This window comes from Sus scrofa, chromosome 5 (assembly GCF_054392235.1).
Source record: "Sus scrofa isolate SSC_HxYL_T2T_F1_AM1 chromosome 5, Sscrofa_HxYL_maternal_Yorkshire_Landrace_v2.0, whole genome shotgun sequence".
Lineage (NCBI taxonomy): Eukaryota > Metazoa > Chordata > Mammalia > Artiodactyla > Suidae > Sus > Sus scrofa.
This window is the reverse complement of record NC_139387.1, coordinates 54,350,596-54,377,160: the sequence shown is the minus strand read 5'-3', so window position 1 is coordinate 54,377,160 and position 26,565 is coordinate 54,350,596. Positions and strand designations below refer to the sequence as shown.

At 40.3% G+C, this 26,565-nt stretch overlaps 1 long non-coding RNA gene across 1 annotated transcript in view; it reads right to left on the bottom strand.

The window, feature by feature from the left end:
* Positions 1 to 1,026: 1,026 nt before the first annotated feature.
* LOC146403370 (uncharacterized) overlaps positions 1,027 to 26,565 on the bottom strand; it is a 33,898-nt gene continuing 8,359 nt past the window's right edge. The window contains exons 2-3 of the long non-coding RNA XR_014845448.1: positions 3,702 to 3,824; positions 1,027 to 2,585 (exon numbers count right to left, since the gene is read on the bottom strand). This is a non-coding gene — a long non-coding RNA (uncharacterized LOC146403370). The remainder of the gene's footprint in view (positions 2,586 to 3,701; positions 3,825 to 26,565) is intronic.

The window sequence follows — 26,565 nt, the reverse complement described above, 5'->3', positions numbered from 1 at the left end:
TCATTTGTAATTCAAGATTGAGACACGCATAAACAATTCTGACCTGATGATACTTTTACTAATCTGATTTTGATAAACAGCTGATGAAAATGGAAGGTGTCTGGGTCACCAAGGAGAGATACCCACGCGCTGAAATCCGTTTCTCTTATCTAGCTGGGCAGAGGTTTACTTCAAGGCTCCTGTTAACAGCCCACAATGCCAAGAACTGTGATCACTGCCCTGGATGGGCAGGATGACAGGAACCTATTGGATAAGGTCTTCTCATCTCTGATGAGCCCTGTTGGGGATTCTAGTAATTACTTTACACTGACACCTCTAGAAAAAAATATACATATATACCTCTTAGGATTCAATTAAAAATGAGGAGAACCTCTGCATGGTGTTGCCAAGGAGCTTTCACTGTATAAGGCAGGGGTGTCGACCAGGACGAATATTGTGCCTTAGGTGACATTTCCATCTGGCTCTGCTGCCAGAGCAGCCCTGGGGAGAGGCGGGAGAGAAAGAGGAGGACAGCCTGCTCCAGCTTGCTTTCTCTTCCCCATGGACCTCATAGTCTTTCAAGGATCCCTCAAGGCTCTTACTCACTTCTTTCTGCAGCAGACATTTTCTCACCTGGGACCAGCTATGTGATTAGTTTCAGTGGAAGCACGTTTCTGTCCCTGCTCGGCGACATGTGAGCCCTCAGCCAAGCTTTCAAAAAGGATCTCTCCCTGAACTTGGTGAAGTGCAGCTATCTCCAACAGCCTTGTGAAACAGACCCGGGAAGCCTAGGGAGGGGGGGAGGTACTGGTCCACCCAGTTCAATGTGTGGATCTCTGGACAGCAGCCGCCAAACAAAGCATATAAGAAATGTTGCTATGCTAAATCTCGTGTGCGGATGTGCTCCAGGGCTCAGCCTATTCAGCTCACTGAGTTAGAAAAGGCTGAGGCTGAAAGGGGGCTTCCATGTTGCCTTAAGAAGAGTGGTTTCCACAAGGATCTCTGAAGCTCAGCTTCTTGCCTACATTACAGGGGGACATTTTAGGGCATGTAATTTTAAAGTCCCACTAACCTTGAAATAGGAAAAAAAAAAATTGCTTCTTATGGTTTATTTCCAGGAGACAAAGTGGAGTTCAAGTCTACCTCACATGAGAAAATCAGAGAATTTCCATTTTATGAGAACACAACCTGCATCCAAAAATGGGTGGGGACTACTTTTACTGCAAAAACAACTCAAAAGGCCGCTTGAATACAGCTCACAGCAGTGTCATTACAAACCCATCTTCCTTTTTAATGCTAACTTGCTATGTAGGAAGGATTTAGAATACATATTAGAATGACATTCCTAACTTTGGATGTGTAAGATATAGAAGAACTTACCAAGGGAAATTGTAGGATCTCTATCCCTCCAGAAAATGAAATAATCTTATCTGAAGCTTATTAGTAACATAGTATACAACTCTTGATCTACAATGGCTTTATTCAAATCCTACCCAAAATTTATGAGAAAAAGAAATTCTTTCAACTGGAAATCATGGGAATTTACCAAGCCAACAGATTTTTAGTGTTGTCATTGGCCCCTTTTATGTGTGCCCTGGCCTATCCTATCTCTAAATGTACTCCTGGCTTGGGGAATTTTCGAGACAGAATCAAAAGTAGGGAAGTAGATAAGAGTAGGTCTGAGAGGGAGTTCCTGTGGTTAACGAATCTGACTAGGAACCATGATGTTGAGGGTTCAATCCTTGGCCTCGCTCAGTGGGTTGAGGATCCAGTGTTGCTGTGAGCTATGGCATAGGTCGCAGACGTGGCTCAGATCCTGCGTTGCTATGGCTGTGGTGTAGGCCAGTGGCTACAGCCCTTATTAGCCTGGGAACTTCATATGCAAGTAGGTTTAAGATATCAAATTATTACTTCAAGGTAGCAATAAAAATAAAATTTAGTGAAAAAAATCCTTAAGGTTAGACTACACGTTTTAGGTATATGCATGAAAAGAATATGCAAAAACACAGTCCTGTTTAACTAGATTTGGAAAATCCCAGAATGCTATTTTTAAGGACCCTTTGAATTCAGTGTATATATGAATTTGAGAGGCCATATATTATGGTCATGAAGAACATGGTTCTAGAATTATGTTGAATTCCAGTGTGTGGCCTTGGGCAACCCCTCCCTCCACTCATTGCCTCAGTTTCTTTATCTGAAGGATAACAGCAGGGTTTGTGTGAAGAATAAACCAATGATGGAATGAATAAATGGTTATCTGTAGTAGATTTAGAACAGTGCCTGTGGTCAATGTTATGGAACTGATGATGACAATGATGATGCATATAAACTGCAACAAACTGAAATTCAGAGGCACATCAGGAACCCAGGAAAACAATGGTAGCACCTGTAATTCCTATAGCAAAGCCCTGTGTAGAGACACCCAAATTAATAGTTCCTATCTTCTGGAGCCTAAGTACAAAACAGTGATCCTTCTGCTCCTTGATGACATGGGAAGTGCAACTCAGATGATATTTTTCTGTTTATTTTCCAGCCATGAACCTGACTCGGTGGGTAAGCACTAGGCTTTGATGCTCTGGCACATGAGAAGCCTGAGGCTCATTGACCTGCGGGGTGACACACCAGGACCAGAGTGAGACTTTTAGAGCCAGAGCCACCCCATGGGCCACCCCTCTACCCCCACAGATACAGGGTACTCGAAAGTGTAAGAAAAACCTCACATAGCCTTGAAGGGTGTAAAATGTTACAGAGAACTTCCAACAGTGACCAAGACACATTGGGGAGGATGACCTACCATCTCTGCTTTGGAGACACTGGTGGGTTTATGAATAAAGTGTTTGCACAGATACATGTGACTCCTGGCAGAATGGCTTTCTTCCTATCCATCCACCATCTCCGAGCCCCTTGTCCAACACCAGGCTCCATGCAGGAACAGGACCTTGGCAAAGTCCTGGTAGGTACCTCTGTGTGACACCAAGATGGCCCAGAGAAAACTGGGATCTTTGAATTGGGGGAATCCATGTCTAGTAGCCAGGGTCAGCCTTAGAATCCAAGAGAGAAAACCCACAGAGGACCTTTCCCAAGCTGTTCTTACCAGGCCACCTTGCCTGCACCAGAGGGCACGGGAAGGGCTGGTGCCGGAAGTAAGGCTTAAAATGCAAGCCTCCTCTGTCCAAACCTAAAAGCAGAGTTCTATAAATTGACATCTTGGGGACCTTAAAGGGTTAGATAGATGAGATTTAGATTCACAGCATGCCTATGAATTAAAAATAGAAATTAAGCACAGACATGAGCAAACTATCCCATTGGGGGTGGCGGGGAGGATGCCTTCCTGGCCTTTAGGAAAAATGTAATGGGATCTCATCTGCCCACGAGCAGACACTCCAAGCCACACCCATTGCTCCAAGAGTAGTAGACCTATGACTGTGGAGCCAACTCCACCCTTGATTCCAAACTGCCTCCCCTCCTGCCCAGAGTTTACTCTCTTCAGCTGCTTTTCTTTGATGCAGAGGAAGATGCACCACAACCAGGGCGGGGCTGGGGCTGGGATAGGCTGTCTGCCTGAAGAGTTTTGAGCCCTTTCCTCCTATTCTACAAAAGCAGTTCCAGATGCAAGTGTTGGATGATCAGAGTGAATACATATATGAGGAACTCTTAGAGAATCACCAGGATTTTTACACTGTGTTTTGTGGAAACCTAGGATTTACTGAAGGTCTACGTACCTTTTTCAGAGGAATGAGGCTTCAGGTGGGTTATTTTTTAAAAAATGAAGTCAGATTTTCAGGTGTTTTTTTAGAGAGAGTATTTCTTTCCTTTGATGTCCAGATTATGCTCCCGTCCATACCCTACATCTACACGTTTTTCTCCAAGTGCAGCTGCTGCCCTGGACACAAATCAAAAGAGCAGAAGTGTTTGTCCACGATCAAGTTCTCTTGATATTGAGTCTTGTTATTTACAGCATAAAATATTTCTTACATTTGTTTTATTGTAATAAGAAAAGACACGAAAAGGAAAACAAAATATTTTACAGTTTAGTTAGTTTACTCTCAAACCTTTTTCCTTAGCATTTAACTTATCTTAAAATCATTGCATTGCATTAGAGCTGGAAGGAAAGCTCTCATCTAACTTGCCTCTTTTACGGAAGAGGTAACTGAGGCCAAAAGAGAGTAAGTGACTTGTTCAAGGTTATTGGGTTCAACCTTGCTCTCTCTCTAACATTATTGTTCTGGCACAAGTCCTTCTTCCTCCTCCTTCTCTTCTTCTTTTCCGCCTCCTTCTTCTCCTCCTCCTTCTTCCTCCTCCTCATCTTCTTCTTCCTCCTCCTCATTCTTCTTCTTCCTCCTCCTCTTCTTCCTCTTCTCCTCCTCCTCCTTCCTCCTCCTCTTCTTCCATAAGTTCTTCTCCCTCTCTCTATTTCCTTTACTTTTTGCCATATGTTACTGTTTGGTTGGGATCTGCAATGACACATACTCTGACCTCAACAAACTGGAAACCCCTGCTCAATATTCTCAAGGAGATGAGGCAAGGTCTTGCTATGTCCCGAGACAGGGTGAAAACCCCACATTCCTTTTTGTGATATATCCCAGGACATCGCTTCTACATTTTTTCGTTTCCTTTTTTTTTTTTTTAAGGGCTACACCCATGGCATATGGAATTTCCCAGGCTAGGAGTCGAATCAGAGCTCCAGCTGCCGGCCTACACCATAGCCACAGCAACTCGGGATCCAAGCCCACATCTGCAGACCTACACCACAGCACATGGCCACGCCGGATACTTAACCCACTGAGTGAGGCCAAGGATACTAGTTGGATTTGCTTCCACTGAGCTACAACAGGAACTCCCTCTTCTACATTTAAAAAATAAAATAAAATAATAAAATAAGTTATTTATATGCTCCCAACCTCAATGATCCCAAGTGAGCAGAGGAAAGGAAAGGGTAATTTGGGGGGACCTGAGAGCCCACCTGAAGAGATGTAGCTCTAGGCACAGCTGGGGAACACTGAGGGATGGACCTAAGCAGCCCCTCTGAGAATGTGCACTTGCTGGTGGTTATAGGACATTGGTGACTGGAATTCTCAGGGGAGCATCCATGGGCCTTTGTTGAAAATAGACTCCAGAACCAGTCATATTGCTAAGGGTCCAAGTCTAGGTTTTGCTACCATTTACTAGCTCTAGACATTTGGACAAATTCCTTAACTACTCTGTACCTAAGTTCTTTCATCCATAAAATGTGAGTGCTAAGAGAACCTTCCTCACAGGGGCCTTGTGAAGATTGCATGAGAAACAGTGCCTGGAATATTCTAAAGGCTCAATCTATGCATATTATTGGCATTACCTATTATCAACTCTGCTTCCCAGCCTGACTTGAATCTGAAAATATAGGCCAAAGATGGAAGAGGAAGGGGAACTGTCTTACTATGTCTGACCAAGTGCTCAGGAAAGCAACACAGCTATGGCTTGACTGGACCAGGAGGACTCTTTTCTCTTTCCCTAAACCCGGCTTTAACCATCCAGGCATGCTTGCTCACATTAACATCCAAAATAGGCAGCAATTCCCAAAATGTGCTTTCTTAGAGAAATTTCTGGTAGCCTTCAAACTTTTAGATCAAAGTCTGATCTCTGGTTACTATAAGAAGCCTCTCTGCAACTAACACACACTGAGTTTTCTCAAGGTGGCATCAGATCTGCAACAGGGAATGACAGTCCCACCAACCTCACATCTTCATATGTGGGGTGACTTTTAGAACGCTCCTTGGTCAATATACATTGGCTATTTCTTCCCAGGCCCCTTCCCACACCTTCAGTGATATCCTTTGCCAACCTGGACGTGTAGTCTGGGGACCTCTATGCTGACACTTTCAAAGAACACCAGGATTGCCGAGCCAGCCTTCTAGATGCATGAAAAGGTTTGATGTGCAAGTCGTGAGAGGTTTCTCTCCTTCATCAAATCATCGATCCTCCAGTCGTGCCAATCCTTCTGCCTTCAATGGGATTGCAGTGGACCTCTCAAAAAATATCACACCACACAGAAAAGCAGGGGGGAGAGCTTACAGAAATTACCAATGGCAATTAATTGGCCTGACACCAATAGAACCTGAGGGCCATTTTATATTGGGAAGAAAAGCAATAATGTGGGAATCCCAGATGATGCTAATGGAACCGTGATGCAGGAGAACCTTCCGTTGCTTCTGATTTTCCCTCTCTGTCTTTTGCACAACCACCAGTGCAAACACACAACACGTGCAATGACAGGAGAAGCAGGCGAAGGTCTAAACTCCTTCCACAGCAATCAGGATTATCCTTCCCCACTGTATTTGACAGAGAAATCAAACAGGCAACTTTGAGCTAAAAACACTGGACTCTGGAGTCAGCAGGTAAGACAGAAACAAGCACCATCTTTAGTCAGTGTTGCCAGAACAGTCAGAAGCATTCTTCAGCTGCTCCACGTGCAAAAAGGACCGGGCTCCCCTTATCTCCTGTCAAGTAAGTGACTAATGTGAAGTCAACCATGGGGAAGCCTGCCACAGCCTCAGAACAGACTCCTCAGCTCCATGCGGTGCCCTTGGCAATACAACAGAGGGCCGGGGGAGCTGGGAGAGGCCTGACCGAGGAGAAGGAAAGAATGGCATGAAATACGATGCAGCTGCTAAACTTTCCTTTCATTAACTTTCAATTATATCGATTTCTAGACTTTTGGATACCTACTTAAAGGAGGAGGGGAAAGGCTGCAAAGACAATCTGTCTGCTTTTAAGCTAACTCAAGTTGAGCAATAATGAGAGTAAATCAGCCTGGGGCAGAAAGACAGGACCTCCACCATCCCTGCTTCCCAGCTTCCAATTTTGTTTAGCTAGAAAGTTTCCATTTCAGCTCTCCTCTTCTGAGACAAGAAAAACACAGCTCCAGAAGGAGCTGCCCCGCCGCTGGCTCCCCTGCCTAACCTTACCCCCACGCAGAGTGACTCAGCAAAGCGGCCCCTTGTAGGGTGGGAACAGGGCAGGGAGCTCGTAATGTAGCTGTTGGGGTGTGTGCCGTCTTCCCCACTTGCTTAATTACACTGTCCCAAAGATCACCGCTTATAAATGGCCAATGGCACCTGTATCATTAAATTATCTATGTACTCCATATTCCAAAGGTCTTTGGGGGAAGATGTTTTTTGGCTGTTCTAGGCCAGCTGAAATGTGGGTGGATGGCAATGAATATGGTGAATATAAGGGGAGGTATTAGCTTTCATGGCCAAATTGCCCAGGATTCAAGATCTTAGCCCTCCAAGTCCTTCCCAGGTCTTCTGCCCCAGGGTGCCTTTTATTATAACTGGATCCATAGATCTTTGAATGCTCTGAGGTTTTCCAGAACACCTGTGTCTCTTGGTCATAGATTAAAAACCCAGGATAAGAGGAAAAGGAGTTCCCATTGTGGCTCAGTGGTTAATGAATCTGACTAGGAACCATGAGGGCCGGGGGAGCTGGGAGAGGCCTGACCTCGCTCAGTGGGTTAAGGATCCGGCATTGCCATGAGCTGTGGTGTATGTAGGTCACCGACGCGGCTCAGATCCCACGTTGCTATGGCTGTGGTGTAGGCCAGCGGCTGTAGCTGATTAGACCCCTAGCCTGGGAACCTCCATATGCCGTGGGTGTGGCCCTAGAAAAGACAAAGACAAAAAAAAAAAAAAAAAGGAAAAGGAAAAGATTTAATACTTCAATAAATGTGTGTTGAACACTTACTTTGGGTTAGTCATCATTCTAGGAGCTGAATGTGTAGAGATCAACAAAGCTTACAGTCATGTGGGAGAAAGAGACAATGGAAGTACAAGCAAATAAATAGAACATTTTATATTTTAGAAGAAGAGTCTTATGGGAGAGAGTGAGGGGCCAGGGCAACCTTGAGAGGAAAAGGGAAGACCTCTTTCAGGACATACCATTTGATCTGGGCCCTTCAGTAAGGAGAAGAAAGAAGCCGTGCAATGATCTAGGGCGGGGGGAAGCATTCAAGGCAGAAGGAATAGCAAGAATTCAAGCCCAGGAATGAGGCCAGACAACCAGAGAAAGAGAAAGAAACTGAGGGAAGCTTGATCAGTGTGTCAGAGGGGCGGGCTGCTACCAGATGGGTGGGTGAGGAGGTAAGCTGGGGTCAGATCCCAGAGGGGATTTTAGGCCAGGGAAAAGTTTGGGAGCCCATGGAGTGTTCGTAAGAAGTGCAGCAACAAGAAGTTTAACACTGTTTCCATCCCCATATATGACACACCCATAGGTACACACACACACACACACACACACACACACACACACACACACACGGAAGATAGGTAATTAGGGTAAACACCGAGTTTGGGTTATGAAAATGTTTTATGTTTTTATAATTGGACATTACCTTAGACTTAATATTTAGAAGGATGAAAACTTTCTCAGAAGTGAAAGAGGAAGGGCTAGGTTGGAAAATAAGGCAAATGTTTCCTTGAAGCCCTTTTATAAACTTAATACCCAAAATGGAACAGAGCCATCCGCACACAAGTCATGGGGAACGTTAATCTTTCAAAGCCAACTCTTAAGATATTTTGTTATGGCTAGAACAGGGACACGACAGGGGGGAGAAAGCTAGATGGCTTCCCTACTAAGTCCCCAGGGCTTACATGTCTATGAAGAGAAGGCACGACTTAGTTTAAGAAATCAATAACCAGTAATTTACAAGTGGCGTGGTTTATCCACATTTGCAGAGAGTACCAGGTCTCCCTCTGAGATCCAGATGAGAACCTTGAGTTTCACTCATTGTTTAACCACAATGGTTTCTCTTTGTTCCAGGATGTTGGCATCAAGCTGGAAGACCCAGTCAATGAAAGGACTTGAACAAAGTAAAGTTTGGGATGTTGGCTGATGAAACTCCTTCAAATATTCCTTTTCAGTGTCACTTATTTTTCTTTCTTCCTTTCTTCCTTTCTTCCTTTCTTCCTTCCTTCCTTCCTTCCTTCCTTCCTTTCTTTCTTTCTTTCTTTCTTTCTTTCTTTCTTTCTTTCTTTCTTTCTTTCTTTCTTTCTTTCCTTCTGTCTTTCTTTCTTCCTTTCTTTCTTTCTTCCTTTCTTTCTTCCTTTCTTTCCTTCCTTCCTGCCTTCTTCCCTTCTTTTTTCCCCTTCATTCTTTTCTTTCCTCCCTTATTTCCTCCATTCCTCCTTTCTTTCCTTCCTCTATTCTTTGTTTCTCTCTTTCTTTCTTTCTCTCTTTCCCTTTCTTTCTTTCCTTCCTTCCTTCTTTCCTTCTTTCCTTCCTTCCTTCCAAGAATCTTAATGAGAGGAAAGGAAAATCTGATAGAGAAGGGAGGTAATTTTTATTACGACCTGGGAATATGTCTAATATGGCTAAAATTACATAAGGCTATTCTTGTAAAAGGATGGAAGTTTTAAACACCTAGTGATTAGAGGCATTTTTCAGACTACAAGTAAACAGAGACTGCATATCCTCAGAATTACTTGTTGTCTAAAGCAAATATGTACAGAAGTCAAACACAAACGTTTTTATGAAATAAAGTTAATGTCTGAAGAAAAATTATAATGGACTTGAATAGAGTCACTATTAATGAAGGATAAATGAAACCATGAATTACTTGTAGATATATATTTAATCAGTTCATCATATTAAACCTTTGCCAATTTGAAGACATAATGAGGACAAAATATTTTAAAGGAGTAAGGAAAAGAAGTCAAATATTTTAAAAGATAGGTAGAGTATGCATAAAATAGCAGGAGAAGCTACGATAATTAAGCAAAATGCTTAACTCCAGAAAATGTAGATACATCTTGCCATTACATATTTTGCTTTCACGATGATGACTCAGAGCCCTCCACAAGTTAAATTTTTAAGTTTTATCTTTACCTTAGAAATAGTTTTCATTTGAGTAGACATTGGAAGTTCGCTCAATGATTAAAGTTCTAAAGGACAGAAATAGGGGAGACTGAACATTGGCCCCCAACAGAGATTTATGTTCTAATCCCTGGAGCCTATGAACATTACCTTATATGGCAAAAAAAAAAAAAAAAGACTTTGTAGATGTGATGAAGCTAAAGCTCTTGGATGGGGAGTTTATCCAACATTATCCAGGTGGGCCCTAAACATATTCACATGTGTTCCTATAAGAGAGGAGAGGGAGGTTTGATGCAGACAGAGAAGACAGTGCGAGCACTGAGGCAGAGGTTAGTCGGGTGTGGCCACAAGCTAAGGACTGCTGGCAGCAACTGGAGCTGAGAGAGTCAAGGAATGTGTTCTTACTGAGAGCCTCTGGAAGGAGTGCAAGCCTGCTAAGGCCTTGATTTTGGTGTGGTGAAACGGGCTTCACAATTTGGCCTCCCAAATTGTGAGAGACTAAATCCCTTTTGTTTTATGCCACCCAGTTTGTGGCTATTTGTTAGAGCAGCCATAGGAAACCTATTTTAAAAAGCCATCTAAATTAATACTTGCTGGCTTTGTAAAAAAAGTAACTGTTGGGAGTTCCTGTTGTGGCTCAGTGGGTTAAGAACTTGACAGAGTGTTCATAAGGATGTGGGTTTGATCCCTGGCCTCACTCAGTGGGTTAAGGATCTGGTGTTGCTGCAAGCTGCAGTGTAGGTCGCAGATGCAGTTTGGATCCCATGTAGCTGTGGCTGTGGCTTTGGTCACAGATATGGCATGGATCTGGTGTTGCTGTGGCTGAGGTGTAGGCCTCATCTGCAGCTCTAATTTTATTCCTAGCCCTGGAACTTCCATATGTTGCATGTGCTGCCCTGAATAAATAAATAAAGTAGTAAAAGTAGCTGTGAGATAGCAGGAGAAGGTGGCAACAGGGAAATTGTAGTACTTACTTCATTGTTTAGTACATATGACTTCTTTGAAAAAAGGTGGATACTATCCAGGTCATCTTGGCTGGTAAAGCATTAGTACTAACGATATAGAAATCATTGATTCTTCACTCACTGAAAACACTATAAACTCTTCAATATTTTTTATCTCAATAAATGGACCTAATATGAAAAATCCAGTGGTACAGACAAGTTTAGACTGAAAGCTGATTCTACTTCTCTCTCCTCCTCAGAGGTAGCCACATTAACCCTTTCTGACTTCAATGCTTCTTATTTATTTATTTGTCTTTTTTTTGAAATGATTATTTGGTGAATTTTATTACATTTATAGTTGTACAATGATCATCACAACCCAATTTTATGGCATTTCCATCCCAAACCCCCAGCACATCCCCCAACTGCCCAACCTGTCTCATTTGGAAAACAAGTTTTTCTAAGTCTGTGAGTCAGTATCTGTTCTGCAAAGAAGTTCATTGCATCCATTTTTTAGATTTCACATGTAAGTGATAGCATTTGATGTTGGTGTCTCACTGTCTGACTGACTTCACTTAGCATGATAATTTCTAGGTCCATCCATGTTGTTGGTCCATCAATCCTGTTATTTCTTCCCTTTTAATGGCTGAGTAATATTCCATTGTGTATATGTACCACATCTTCTTTATCCACTCCCCTGTCAATGGGCATTTAGGTTGTTTCTATGTTTGGCTATTGCATATAGTGCTGCAACATTGGAGTACATGTATCTTTTCGAGTCATGGTTTTTTTTTTGGATAGATGCCCAGGAGTGGGATTGCTGGATCAAATGGTAATTCTATTTTTAGTTTTCCAAGTAATCTCTTAGGGCCATACCTGCAGCATATGGAAGTTTCCAGGCTAGGGGTAGAATTGGAGCTGCAGTTGCTGGCCTACGCCATAGCCACAGCCATAGCAGTGTGGGATCGGAGCCACATCTGAGACCTACATCACAGCTTATGGCAATGCCGAATCCCTGACTCACTGAGCAAGGCCAGGGATCGAAACCACATCCTTATGGATACTAGTTGGATTCATTTCCAGTGTGTCACAAGGGGAATTCCTAAAATTTCTATTCCCTGGGTTGCACACCCTCAATATTCATTTTCTCTTAAGTGTATGCAGGACTTGTAAATGTGAGGATTTATCACCCCTGTGAATAGGTTACTAATTAGTTGAATTTGAGTTAATCAAAAGGGAGACTTCCTGGGTGGGCCTGACTTAATTGGGTGATTCATTTAAAAGAAGGTGAAGCCACAGAAAGATGCTCTTCTCCTGGCCTGAAAGAAAGCAAAAAGCCATGCTGTGAACTGCCTGTTGAGTAGTCTACAAAGGCCAATCCTACAACCAAAAGGAATTGAAATCTGCCATAACAAGTGAGCTTGGAAGAGAACCCCAGCCTAAAATCACTTTGCAGACTGGCTGACTCCTTGATTTCAGCCTGGTGAGACTGAGCAGAAATCCAACCAATCTACACCAAGACTTCCGGCCTACAAAAAATATGAGATAATAAATGGGTAATGTTTTAAGCTGCTAAGTCTTTGGCACTTTCTCATGCAGCAGTAGAAAACTAATATGTTAACCAAGCAAGATGAAGTCACCCTTGCTGTTTCCTTAACCCCGGTTTCTCTGTCTCCTGAATCCTAGTTTTTATCAGCCATCCATTCACTTTCACCTTTTAAAGGTTAAAAACCTTTACATTTTGTTCTGTAATAGTCATAGTGTTGTGGTTATGAGAATAGAGTCTGTAGCAGACTGGTTACTCTTGAACCTGTTTCTACTTAACATTAGTTAATTAAATTTGGGCAAGCAAAGTAATCTCTCTTTGACTCAGTTTCCTCATATGTATTTTAGAGACAGAAAAACAGTTCCTATTTCACAGTGTTGTGAGGAATACATGACAATGCATATAAAGCACTTAGAAGAGTGACTAGCACATAGTAATTATATTAATGATGGTAAGTACTCAATAAATACTGCTATTTTTATTACTATTGTTATCATGTTTACTTTTTTGTGATTTAAATATGTTTATTCTAAAAGCTGAAAACCAACAAATTGCAATTATGTAAATAGGAGTGTTTTTCACAGCAGTGCCAAATAATGGGTTAGCATTAAGTATTCTTTTCTGCAGGTCCGGTGTCATAATTTCTTGGCTCTTTGAGGGAGAGTTCCTAGTATTAAGGTCAAATGGATACTATGTTGAATTGCATGTCATCAATTTCTCAAAAAATTGTCAGTCTAGTTTACTTTGCATTGGACGATGACTTTCTTGCATAGAGTTTTTTTTCTTCTTGACAAAAAATTATCTTTCATAATACCATAAAATTATCCAGTCATTCAATAATGTGAAAAAATTGCAGGAATCTACTTTCTCTGTAGAAATATTCTTTCACTTCAATTTGAACTAGCCCTCAAAGCTGTGAAATGGCAGTCAACCTAGGATTTTTTAGCAAACACTTGAATACTATTTTTCTATTTATTAGAAAAAATAAATCAAAGATAACTGTATAAAGTACATTTTCCTGGAAAACTCTGTCAGTGTGATAATCACGGATTGGTAACAGTCCCACAAGAAAGAGAACCAGTGTTGAAATTAGACACTCCTGAATTTTAATTCCTACCTAATTTTAATCTCTAATTTCCTCTTTGTGAATGAATAGGCAAGTGATTAACTTTTCAGTTTCCCAGTGTCCTTATCTTAGAATGATTTTAATATTACATGGCTGATAATTCTGTACATGGCAGGCTAAATGAGATTGTGGGTGTAAAGCTCTGTTCATGATACCTGTTAGTAATACACTCTTACTAAATGAGAGCTATAATTATTATTAGTCAAGGACTGTAGCTCATCTCCCTCTCAGCACTTAAGTAACCAATTTGAAGAAAATTATTTATTTTTAGCTTTTAAATTCTAGAATATAAAACACTAATAAAAACACATAAAGTGTAAATATTCAGTTTAACCAATAATAGTAAAGTGAATGCATAGATAACAAACACAAAGATTTTTTTTTAATGCATTGCCAGTATCCAGAAGCTCTCACACACCCCATGCCTTTACTTATTTTCTTCCCCATTAGAAACAATTCTTTTCACATTAAGGGTAACTGTTATTTAATTTTAATTTTTAATTTTCTTAAGTTATGTAGTAAATATTTCCCCACTTTGTTTTTTTAGTTTTCTCACCTAGAGAGAGGTACCTCTAGCAACAGTTGCCCAAGAAAGTTTGGTGGATTTTGTATTTATTGAAAGATATAGTGTGCAAAAATTGTACAGAAACTAATAAAGTGATATACTATTTTGCTTCCAGAAGCTTATAGTGATGAAAAATAAAGCCATGCTCTCAGCTATCAGTTTGCCTGCTGCCCTTTATGCTACTATACTATGGAGTATAAACACTAGAAACAAAATGAAACAAGATATTGCTCTTTTTATTTGTTTATTTATTTACCTTTTGTCTTTTTGCATTTTCTAGGGCTGCACCCATGGCATATAGAGGTTCCCAGGCTAGGGGTCCAATCGGAGCTGTAGCCACTGGCCTACGCCAGAGCCACAGCAACACTGGATCCAAGCCACGTCTGCAACCTACACCACAGCTTACAGCAATGCCGGATCCTTAACCCCCCGAGCAAGGCCAGGGATCGAACCCGTAACCTCATGGTTTCTAGTTGGAGTCTTTAACCACTGAGCCACAACAGGAACTCCCTATATTGCTCTTTTTAGAATTGTTTTCAAAGCCAACTTTGTACCCACATCCCACAACATAAAGAGAAAGGGACATGAGAAAGGGCTTAACATTTATTGCATATCTGCTTACAAGCTTAGCACTGTGCTGATTTTTTCCATTTTACTTATTAATTGTTATGATAATCTAACTTGATAGATATTATTAACCCTATCCAAATTCTAAGGAGTTGAGGCAATAACTAGGAAGACAAAACAATACAATCTTAAAAATAGAAAATGGCAAGACCTCTGTGTCATTACGTCAGGAAGATAAAATACTTGTACATGTAAATTCACCTAACAATAGAGCCCCAAATTGCATGAAATAAAATCTAACGAATTGAAAGGGATTAGACAACTCAACAATTATAGTTAGGGATTTCAATTCATCATTCTCAATAATTGATAGAAATACTAGGCAAAAAAACAAAAAGAAACAAAAAACAAACAAACAAAAAACCTAGTAAGCATACAGAAGACTTGACAGCTCTACCAACCAACTCAACCTAACCAACATATGGAGACATTCTACCCAACAACTGCAGAATGCACATTCTTTCAAGCAAATATGGTTAGACCGGGAGTGACCATATGCTGGGACAAAAACAAATCTCAATATATTTAAATTAATTAAGATAATACAAAATATACCCTCCAATCACATCAGAATTAGAAATCAACAAGAAAGAAATCTGGAAAATTCCCAAATATTGGGAAACCAAACAACATACTTCTAAATAATAAATACATGGTTCAAAGAAGAAATCACATGAAAATAGAAAATATTTTAACTTAATGAAACCAAAACCAAAAATATAATTAAAATTTTAAAAAATTAAAAGATTCAGCTAAAGTATCTGAGGGAAATTTATAGTTTTAAAAACCTGTATCAGAAAAGAAGAAAGGCTTTAAATCCATAACCAAAGCTTTAACTTTAAGAAACCAGAAAAAGAAAAGCAAACAAAAAGGTAAAGAGAAAAATGTAAATAATAAATCTTAGAGTAGAAATCAATGAAAAAGAAAACAGTTTAGCAACGGAATTCATGGAACCAAAAGTTGAGAATTTTTTCTTAAATCGATCAGTAAAATTGACAAATCTTTAGCTAGACTGACCAAAATAAAGAGAGAAAACACAGATTATAAAATCAGGAATAAAATAGAGGACATCACTACCAACTCTACAGAAATTAAAAGGATTAAAAGTGAATTTTATAAACAACTCTATGCTAATATTTCAACAATTTAGATGAAATAAACAAATTCCTGGAAAGACGCAAATTACCAAAACTGACTCAGGAAGAAATAGAAAATTGAGATAGATCTATAAAAATAAAGAAATTGAGTTAGTAATTAAAAATCTTCCCACAAAGACAAACTCAGGCCCAGGGAATTTTACTGGTGAAATCTATCAAATATTTATAGAAGTAATAACAATTCCTCAGAAAATCTTCCAGAAAATACTTCCCAACTCACTTTATGAGGCCCTGATACTGAAGTCGAACAAAGACATTACAAGAAAACTACAGACCAATAACCTTTATAATACAGACACGACAATTATTAAGACAGTTTTAGCAAATTGAAACCAGCAACGTACAAAATGAAGACAAGGTAGGATTTATTCCAAAGTTGGTTCAAGATCTGAAAATCAATCTAAAATATAAAGGGCAAACACCACACGATCATCTCAATAGATGCAGAAAAATCATTTGACAAAATATATCCATTTATGATTAAAAACTCTCTACACACTAAAAATAGAAGAGAATTTCTTCAAACTGTGAATGTAATGATGCTTTCTCAATTCTCTAAACTTACCACAATCATTTAATTGTATGTTTATAATAGGTAAATTTATTGTACATAAATTATACCTCGGTATAATTTTACTAAAAAAATCTAAGGTATTTAATTCTTATCAGTAGAAGCTGCTATAGCCAATAAATGTATTTTTATTATGTTCTCTTTGGGTTACAACTCATTAAGATTGCACAACCAATTTTTAGTAGTTTATTCAAAAGCTTTCAGAAATTAAAGATGTTCAATGGATTATATAATATATAGCCTGGCATTCAAGTTGCTACAACATATTCTCTTATTTACTCTTTTTGCCCTCAAAGAGGTTTTTTGTATCCGTTTTTCATCTCTGAGCCTTTGCTCATGCTGTGCCCCTCATCCACTAGGTGGTACTTTTGGCACTTGTAGCTTCATTGCTAATCAAAAGACCTCAGGGTAGTTTGAGAGAGGGAGACACATTATGTAAAAAGGGAAATGTGTCAGTTGGGTAGTCACAAGCTGAACAGACTTTATCAGATATAGTTAGATAACTTTAATTCACATTCATAGAATAAATCATTTTCATTTCAGAAATTTTCCTGAATGGGGTTCCTTGGGCTAGATGCACACTATAGCCAATCTTGTGAGGGAGAAAATGGACCACTGTACTAGTCATGAGGCTTCATCCTTTAACTCTTCAACCAATATTTATTGAGCAACTGCTCTGTGCCAAGCACTCTTCTAGGTATTGGAGATGCAGCAGTACACAAAACCAAGTCCTGCCCTTGTGGGGTTTGCATTTGGGGGAGAGATAACCACTAAACAAATAATTGCTGATGTTTGGTCTGTAAGAGCTTTAAAAAACCTTGTAAAGAAGCAAAGAGGGGGAATGGGAATGGTGGAGGTGGCAGTCACCATGGTATGTGGAGTGAACAGCCAAAGCTTTTTTAACAGGATGATATCTAGTACATCTGTAGGGAATGAGGGAGAGGATCATGCAGCCAACTTGGGAAAAAGTAACCCAGGCAGAGAGAAGACACAACATACAAAGGAATAGGAAGAAACAGTCTGGGTCTACACACAGAAGAGGATGAAGGTTGTGTGTGTGGTGTCACATGGGGTGGAAGGGATACATGATGGAGATGACTTCAGAGAGGTAGAAGTAGTGTGACTTGTAGAGCATGAAGAGCCTTGCAGGGTGTTTTAAAACCTTTGATTTTGCTCTGCATGAAATGGGAGCTACTGAAGGATTTGGAGCAAAGTTAATACAACATGACTTCTGTTTTAAAGGGATACTCTGGCTACTGTGTTGAGATTGACTGTAGGAGGGCAGAGGCAAAAGCTGGGACACCAGTTAAACACTATTTCAATAACCCAGGCAAGAGACGATGGTGGCTTAGACCAGGGTGTGAGCCATGGGAGAGATGAGAAGAGACCATGTTTCATACATATTTCTAAGGAAGAACCAACATGATTAGTTGATGATGAGATATACAGTGTGAGAGAAAGAGAAGAACCAAAGATGATGACTGATTATAATTATTTAACAGAAGTTTATATAGTACTAACTGTATGCCAGGCACATTTAATCTTTGCAATAAGCCCATAAGATAGGTACTGTTTTTTTGTCCTCCTTATCCTGCCTTCAAAGTTTTGGCTTTGAGAAGTTGGGGGGATAAAGCTGCTTTTTACTGAGAGAGGAAAGACTATGTGAAGGGCAGGGTCAATTTGCTATGTTAAGGTCGAGAAGACTGAAATAACTGTGGGAAGATGCCAAGCAGGTGTCTGGTTATGCAAGACTAGAGTTAAGGAGAGTGATCTGGTCTGGATATCCACACTCAGTGTAAATTATTTTTTGATACTTCATTCTCATGTCCTCATTCATACCAGATGGTGTTTAAAACCATGAAACTTGATGGCATCTCTAGGAGAATATGGATTCAGAAGAGGAACAGGGGCCAAGCTTGAGGCCATCTGGTATGAATGAGGACATGAGAATGAAGTATCAAAGACAGCAATAGCCAAAGAGCTTGGCATCCTAGAAGCAAAGTGAAGGAGGTGAAGAAAAGGGGGAGCAACTGGTTTAAATGTTACAGATTGACCAAGTAAGAGAGAACTGTGAATTTGTTTATTGGTCACTTTGAAAAGAGCTATTTCAATCATTGGTAGAGATGAAAGTTTGAGGGCAACAGGATTGAGAAGACAGGAGGAGGAGTATAAGAAATGATGAACAAAAAGAAGTCTTTTGAGGTATTTTCTACAAAGAGGAATAGAGAGATATGGCCACAGTCAGAGAAGAAAATAAAGTCAACTGCATTTTTGGGTTGTTGTTTTCTTTCGTTTTAAAGATGGGTGAAATTACAGCATTTTTGTATGCAGATAGAAATGGTACAGTAGAAGAGGCAAAAATGTTGATACAGGAGAGAGGAGATTAAATGATGTCTGTGAGCTTATGAGAGAGGATGATAAAGGACAGGGCTTGGACTTAGAAGCAGAGACAATTCATCCTTAGTTAATGAAGGGAAGGCAGCATCCATGGTGATAGATGCAATTATGTGGTTGACATTTGTGGACGTTCTCTTCTGATTGCTTTTATTTTCTCAGTGAAATAAGGAAAAAGTCATAAGCTGCAAGAGAAGATCAGAAAAAGTACTGGGGTTTTAAGGAGACTAAAGTTGTGAAATGAACACCTAGGAAAATGAAGACTATTACACAAAACATTAGCTCAACCACAGGTCACTCCACTATTTCAGTCCCATTATTTGGATCTAGAAAAGTTTGACTTTCAGGAGGATCCTATTAAAATGCAGATATTTACAAGCCTGAATGCTGTTCCATGGACTTTCTCATGAAACACATTTGTATCAGAAGGTGTCCAATTTATCAGGCCCCTGGGATTAAGATCCCTCAGGTCATGACACTTTTATTCCCCATTTTTCTGGAAAATCTAGATTTGACTTGATTTTATTTTTTTCAAGAAAAGTAAGTTGTTAACGTAGAACTGAGAGTAACTCATTTGAAAAGCTTTGAGAGATTTAATATAAAACAACTCATCAACCCACCTGGCCCATTTTTTTCCCCCTGTAGAAATGTGACATAAGTTCAGGCCCTTGGCAGGAATCAAGGAGTGCGGTAAGAAAACACATTTGTTCTGAGAAAGGAGGAAAAAGGCTTCCTATAGGAAGCAAGGAGTTTTTCCAGATCAATAATACTTAACAATTGTGGGGGCCTCCTCTGTATCTATCAAATCTAAGTATACACCATTTAGTTAATGTCCCCTCCCAAATTAATAAATACTGAGCAGGAAAATACTTAGTTATTCTCTTTTAGAACCAATATATTTCTATAAAATTTTCTTTTAAAAAAATGCCCATGGAGTTCCCACTGTGGCTCAGCAGGTTAAGAACCTGACTAGTATCCATGAGGATGCGGGTTTGATCCCTGGCCTCACTCAGTGGGCTAAGGATCTGATGTTGCTGTGAGCTGTAGTTACAGATGTGGCTCAGATCTAGCATTGCTGTGGCTGTCATAGGCTGCAGCTCTGATTTGACCCCAAGCCTGGGAACTTCCCTATGCCGTGGATGAGGCCCTAAAAAGAAAATAAATGAATAAATAAATAAGTAAATGAATAAAAATGCACAGATTGGGCCACCTATTGGATGGCAAGATAATGCTGCTAGTTAAGGCACAGAGGCTCTGGCATGTCCTCTAAGCTTGAGTTAGAATCCCAGCTCTTCAATACTCTGACTTTGCCATACTGAGGAGGCATCTGATCCTCACTCTCTCCTTCACGATTCATGGACTACTGATGAAAAGCTTTTGTAAAATGAACTGAAGTAACTTGTCAGAGTAAATGTGCAACACAGCACATAAATGGTTACTATTACTGTTTGTATGTTGCTAGACATTTAGGTGGTATCTTCCCCTGTACCTGAAGAAGCATCTAGAGAGTTTCGGTTTATCCTCCATCCAAAGACCCTGATACCACTAAAGAGAGGTAAGTAAGTGGAGAAGGGTTGGAAAGTGGGGCATGGACAGGCTATGTTTTTTTTTTGTTTTTCTTAGAAACATCTTTATTACAAGTGTTCTTTTTTTTTAAAGGATGGATATGGGACTAGATCTTACTTTTTTTTGAAAAAATTGAGATGTAGTTGACACATGACATTATAATAATTGCTGGTGCACAACACAACGATGCAATGTATGCATATATTGCAAAATGATGATCACAATAGGTCTAGTTAACTTTCATCACTATACAAAGTTAAAAGTTTTTCTTCTTATGATGAGAATTTTAAGGTCTACTCTCTTAACAACTTCCAAATATACCACACAGTTTTATTGAATATAGTCACCATGCCATACTTTACATCTCCAGAACTTATTTACTTATTTATCTTATAACTAGAAGTTTGTACCTTTTGACCACATTCATTTTGCCCACTCTCCACCCCAGCTCTGGCGACAACCAATCTGTTTCTTTGAATCTATTTTTTTTTTTTGGTCATTTATCTTTGTAGGGCCACACCTGTGGCATATGGAGGTTCCCAGGCTAGGGGTCCAATCAAAGCTGTAGCTGCCAGCCTATGCCACAGCCACAGCAATGCCAGAGCCAAGTCATGTCTATACCACAGCTAATAGCAACGCTGGATCCTTAACCCACTGAGCAGGGCCAGGGGTCAAATCTGTGTCCTCATGGATACTAGTTGGGTTCATTAACCACTAAGCCACAACAGGAACTCCTGTTTTTTGAATCTATTAACTCATTTTTTAAAGATTCCACATATAGGTGAGATCATACAGTATTTGTCTTTCTTTGTCTGACTTATTTCACTTAATATAATACCCTTGAGGTCCATCCATGTTGTCACAAATGGCAGAATTTCCTTCTCTTTTTATGGCTGAATAATGTGTCAGTGTGTGTGTGTGTGTCTGTGTGTGTGACATTTCTTTATCCATTCATTCGTCAATGAACATTTAGGTTATTTCCATGACTTAACTATTGTAAATAATGCTGCAGTGAACATGGGGGCGCAGCTATCTTTTTGAATTAGTGTTTTCATTTCCTTTGGATAAATATTCATAAGAGGAATTACTAGATCATATGGAAGTTCTATTTTTCATTTTTTGAGAAAATAGTCTTTTCAGGCTATGTTTTTAATTGTCTCCTTGGTAATATAAACATGGCATAGACTGCTATATATATATTTTTATCTCTAGTTTGCCTAAGATTCTGGGAATTTTTAACCAACTGATGAGAAGGACATTTTCATTTTACCATAATATATAAGAAGTTCCAGAAGGGTGGGGACCATGTGTCTAACTGAACTCAGTGGAGCTACTTAATAACTCATTAAATGAAGAATAATAATCTAACAAAAATGTGTGAATTTCCTGAGCAGTTGAGTTTCAAAGGACTGTGACCACGAGCTCCATCTCATAATGGCTTGGCCCTGGGAACTGAGTGGGTGTGCTGGCTGCTGGCCTTGAACCTGGATTTAATGATATCCTCCAACACTGTATCCTTTGCTGATATAGCTATTTGAATCTTGCAGCTGTTTTGCTGTTGTATGTATTTTCCTGTATATTACAGTTTAAGATGAAGAGAACAGGAAAGATCCTTGGAGCCACATATGGAGCCCCCATGGACAGAGTATCCCCAGACTGGGATGCTTAGGAAGCAACAGAGCCAAGGTACTATGCTCCACGAAAAGCCTGTCCTTTTGTGACTTTCGTGTGTTAATCAGCCCAAATTCCAGACACTCTGGCATATGGAAAAGGTTAGGGACCCCGGACAGCCCTACCAGACAAAGCCCCAGTTGATAACTCAAATTGTTATCCATTAACCTGACCAGGTGGGAGGGAGTCAGTCTGTGCTTGACACAATCGTTCACATGCCACAGCCATGGGGCCATATGTCTTACAACCACCTGGAGTGTGGGGCCACTCCCATGCTTGTCACCTGGCCTTTTTCTTTTCTGGCAGGTAACTATTTGCTCCTTTTCCATTCCTCCAGAAGCTAGGCTGGAGTACTCAGTGCAGCTTACAGGTTATGCTGTTCAAATTTTTAGCATCTTTATCTAGCTGTGGAATGTCTTCTCCCAAAGTGTCACATTGAAGTCCTACATTTACAGCAGTTAACTCTGGGAGTTCCACATTGTGGCTCAGCGAAATGAATCTAACATCCATGAGGGTGCAGGTTTGATCCCTGGCGTTGCTGAGTGGGTTACGGATCTGGCATTGCTGTGAGCTGTTGTGTAGGTTGCAGATGTAGCTCGGATCCTGCATTGCTGTGGATGCGGTATAAGCCAGTGGCCACAGCTCTGATTTGACCCCTAGCCCAGGAACCTCCATATGCCAAAGGAGCAACCCTAAAAAGATAAAAATAAAATAAATAAAATAAAATAAAATAAAATAGTTAACTCTGGAAGTATTTGGCATGACGTGAAAGTAAATGATCCAGAAAGGCAACGTGGGGGCTCTCGTGTCCTGTAGCTGCTTTTTTCTCCTTTGCTACACAGCAGGATCAGTCCCTCAAGGCCACTTGCTGCCCCTGAAGCCAGACTAGGGAGTTTTGAACGAGGTATGAGGATGACTAAAGGTGGAGCTTAACAGGAAACTGAATATAGGACGTTTGATTTAGAAGAGCCAGAAAGTACCCAGACAAGAACCCAGATGGTCACTCAGATGATTTCTGTGGAAATCAATTAACGTCATGATTTCCTTTATGTGCAGTTTCAGTGCAAGATTCTATCTACGTCATCAGCTTCTAGTCTTGCAGCTAAGACCCGTGCTTTCTGCCACAACCAGGAAGAGAAGGATCATCTGTAGTTGTCAGTTAGACTTTAAGAATTGCCCAAGTGATAAGCAGGATTAAGATGGTAGACTAGAAGGACTGAAGCTCAACTTCTTTCATAAAAACAACAAAATTACAACCAAATGCTGAACAACCCTCAACCAAAAGCACTGAAAACTTTCAAAAAGATATCCTACTCCAGAAGGCAAAGAGGAGGCCACATCAAGAGGTAGGAGGGGCAATTACATGATATAAGCAATCCCATACCTGCCAGATGGGTAGCCCACAGACTGAAAGTAACTGTATCAGAGACTTGCCTATAGGAGTGAGAGTTCTGAGCTGCACGTCAAATCCCCACACCTGGGGATCTGGCATTGGGAGGAAGAGACCCTAGAGCATCTGGCATTGAAGGCCAGTGGGCATGTGTGCAGGAGTTCCATGGGACTGGAGGAAACAGAGACCCCATTCTTGAAAGGTGCACACAGCCTTTTATGTGTACTGGTTCCCAGGGCAAAACATAGGTTCCATAGGAATCTGGGTTGGACCTGACTGCAGCTCTTGGAGGATCTCCTGGGAAAACAGGGGGTGACTGTGGCTCATTTTGGGCAAAGGACATTGGAGGCAAAGCTTTCAGGAATATTCATCAGCATGTGTTTCTCTGGGGGTAGCCATTTTTGGAAAATCCAGCTCCACCCATCAGTGCTGAGAAGCCCCAGGACAAACAATAATACAGGCAGGATCACAGCCCCACCCTTCAGTAAAAAAGATTCCTAAAGACCCCCCAGGCACACAGCCACTTCTACTCTTACCCAGAGACAAAGCCCCACTCACCAGAAGGATAGGAATCAGCCCCACCTACCAGTGGCAGGCACCAGTCCCTCCCACCAGGAAGCCTACAGCAAACTGCTGTACCAACTTCAGCCACAAGAGGGGCAGACATCAGAAGTAAGAGAGGCTACAACTCTGCAAAAAGGTCACAACACCAAAAAACTATAAAAATGAAGAGGCAGGGAACTATAACTCAGATAAGGACCAAAGAAAAACCTCAGAAAAATAGCTAAGTGATCTGGAGATTATCAGCCTCCAGGAAAAAGGCTTTAGACTGATGATGCCAGACATTGGAAATAAACTGGAGGCAAAGATTGGTAATTTACTGCAAACATTGAGCAAATAAATAAAAGATTTAAAACTTAAGCAAGAAGAGATGCAAAATACAATAGCTGAAATAAAAAATTCATTAGGGAGTTCCCATCATGGCGCAGTGGTTAACGAAGCTGACTAGGAACCATGAGGTTTTGGGTCAATCCCTGCCCTTGCTCAGTGGGTTAATGATCCGGCATTGCCATGAGCTGTGGTGTAGGTTGCAGACTCGGCTCGGATCCCGCGTTGCTGTGGCTCTGGCATAGGCTGGCAGCTACAGCTCTAATTAGATCCCTAGCCTGGGAACCTCCCATATGCCGTGGGAGCAGCCCAAGAAATGGCAAAAAGACAAAAAAAAAAATCATTAGAAGCAACCAACAGTAGAATACAGGAGGCAGAAGAATGAATAAGTGAGGTGGAGGACAGACTAGTGGAAATCATGGATGTGGAACAGAAAAGAGAAAAAAATTGAAAAGAAATGAGGACAGTCTCAGAGAACTCTGGGACAACATTAAACACACCAACATCCCATATTATAGGGGTGCCAAAAGGAGAAGAGAGAGAGAAAGGGACAGAAAAAATACTCGAAGAGATAAGAGCCAAAAACTTCCCTAACATGGGAAAGGAACCACTCACTCAAATTCAGGAAGCACAACAAGTACCATGTAAAATAAACCCAAGGAGATACACCACAAGACACATATTAAACAAACTGACCAAAATTAAAGACAAAGAGAAAATATTGAATGCAGCTAGTGAGGAGAAACAAATAACATGCAAGGGAACCTGGATAAGGTTATCAGCAGATTTTTCAGCAGAAACTCTGCAGGCCAGAAGGGAGTGGCATGATATGCTTAACATGATGAAAGGAAAAAATCTCCAACCAAGATTGCTTTACCCAGCAAAGCTCTCATTCTGATTTGAAGGAGAAATCAAAAACTTTACAGACAAGCAAAAGTTAAGAGAATTCAGCAACCCTAAACCAGCTTTACAACAAATACTAAAGGAAATTCTCTAGGCAGAAAAGACCACAATTAGAAACAAAAATACCACAAATAACAAGGATCACCAGTAAAGGCATAAATACTGTAAAGATAAGAAATCATTGACACATAATTATGCTACCAAAATCAGAAATTGTGAGGAGGGTACAAATGCAGGACACTAGAGATGCACTTGAAATTAAAAGACCAACAACTTAAAACAATCTCATATATATATATAGACTCCTATATAAAAACTTCAGGGTAACTGCAAACAAAAAATCTACAATTGATACACACACAAATAAGAAAAATCCACTCAAATACAACACTAAAGATAGTCATCAGACCACAAGAGGAGAGAACAAGGGAAGAAAGGAAGAAAAAAGAGCAATAAAAACAAAAACAAAACAAGTAATAAAATGGCAGTAAGAACAATCAGAACATACATATAAATAATTACCTTAAATGTTAATGGACTAAAAGCCCCAACCAAAAGACATAGACTGACTGAATGGATACAAAAACAAGACCCATATATATGCTGTCTTCAAGAGACCCACTTCACTTCTAGGGACACATACACATTGAAAGTGAGAGGATGGAAGAAAATATTCCATGCAAACGGGAATCAAAAGAAAGCTGGAGTAGCAATACTCATATCAGACAAAATAGACCTTAAAATAAAGAATATTTTAAGAGGCAAGGAAGGACATTACATAATGATCAAAGTATCAATCTAAGAAGAGGATATAACAATTTTATTTTATTTTATTTATTTTTTAAATGAATTTTATTTATTTATTTATTTGGTCTTTTTGCTTTTTCTAGGGCCACTCCCACAGCATATGGAGGTTCCCAGTCTAGGGGTCTAATCGGAGCTGTGGCCACCGGCTTACACCACAGCCACAGCAACGCCAGATCCAAGCCGTGTCTGCAACCTACTCCACAGCTCACAGCAACGCTGGATCCTTAACACACTGAGCAAGGCCAGGGATCCAACCCACAACCTCATGGTTCCCAGTCAGATTTGTTAACCACTGAGCCATGATGGGAACTCCCAACAATTTTAAATACACATGTACCCGACATAGATCTCCACAATATATAAGGCAACTGTTAACAACCTTAAAAGGAGAAACTGACAATAACACAATAATAGTAGGAGACTTTAACACCCCACTTACAGAAATGGACAAATCATCCAGACAGAAAATCAATAAGGAAACATGGGCCCTGAATGAAGCATTAGACCAGATCAACCTAATAGATATTTATAGGACATTCCATCCAAAAGCAGCAGAATACACATTCTTCTCAAGTGGACATG